The sequence below is a fragment of the Camelus bactrianus genome, chromosome 6 (assembly GCF_048773025.1).
Source record: "Camelus bactrianus isolate YW-2024 breed Bactrian camel chromosome 6, ASM4877302v1, whole genome shotgun sequence".
Lineage (NCBI taxonomy): Eukaryota > Metazoa > Chordata > Mammalia > Artiodactyla > Camelidae > Camelus > Camelus bactrianus.
Genome location: NC_133544.1, coordinates 53,963,263 through 53,964,275, shown reverse-complemented (window position 1 = coordinate 53,964,275; position 1,013 = coordinate 53,963,263). Strand labels below are relative to the sequence as shown.

Sequence of the window (1,013 nt, the reverse complement as noted above, 5' to 3'; positions counted from 1 at the left end):
GTACACATGCCCAACCTGAGGAGTGTGTGTTGAACTTGGATGGATTGTCATCCTAGGACAGAAGCCACAGAAATCCAAGGACTGGGATTGAAGAAGGTCTGAGTGCTGCTGCCTGGGCCATGCCAGCTGGGACAAGGTCTTCTGCAGCCCAGGCAGGGATGCAGGCGGGGGCGGGGTGAGGGGAGTGTGCCAGATTCACAGGGGCCAATTGGGATTGTTTTCTGAAGCAGGGCAGATAAGACTTCCTCTTTCCCCCACTATCTTACAACTAATAATAATGGTGTTATTGAGAACTTACTGTGGGTCACACACTTGGGTGGCTTCTTTGAATCCTATAGGTAGAAACTACCAAAATCCCCAATTTAAAGATGAGAAGGGAGTCGGCAGTATAGCTCAGTGGTAGAGCTCATGCTTGGTGTGCATGAGGTCCTGAGTTCAATCCCCAGTGCCTCCCTTCAGGGGAAAAAAAAAGATTAAAATGTTAAAACAAACCAGCAAACGAATAAGAGAAAACTGAGGCCCAGTAAAGTTAAGTGATGTGCTCAAGTCCTCCTGGCTAGCAAGTGGTGAGACCAGGAGGCCTCCATTAACCACTCACTATACTGTCCCCTCCCCACAAAGTGATTCTGTGGTGGCCTCCCTGCCCTTGATGGGGCATTGAAGGGTTCTCTGAGCAGAGAGTCACAAAGGCTGCCCAGGCAAGTTGGTTTCCAAGATCACGAAGTTTTTTCTGTTGTTAGAGCTTTTCCGTGACCCCTGAGTTATGAGAAGCCCTTGCCCAGCCTATATCCTTGGGAACCGAGTAGGTCTCTGAGGTAAAAGGTGAAGTTAAGAGGACACCATGCGGAATGCGTCCAGCTGCCCTGGCCCCTCTCTGGTGCTGCCTACTAGACAGTGGGTCATGGAACTGTCATCAGAGAGCTTGGTTATTCAAACAGACTGCAAAACAGTAAGGCTGGAAACCAAGCCAAGATGTAAGGCTAGGAAGCCAAAAAGAAAAAAAGAAAAAGAAA

General features: G+C 49.0%; 1 non-coding gene across 1 annotated transcript; it reads left to right on the top strand.

Moving 5' to 3' along the window:
- The first annotated feature begins 376 nt into the window (after positions 1-376).
- Positions 377-454, top strand: TRNAT-GGU (transfer RNA threonine (anticodon GGU)). The gene has a single exon. It is a non-coding gene; the product is annotated as a tRNA-Thr (tRNA).
- Positions 455-1,013: the final 559 nt, after the last annotated feature.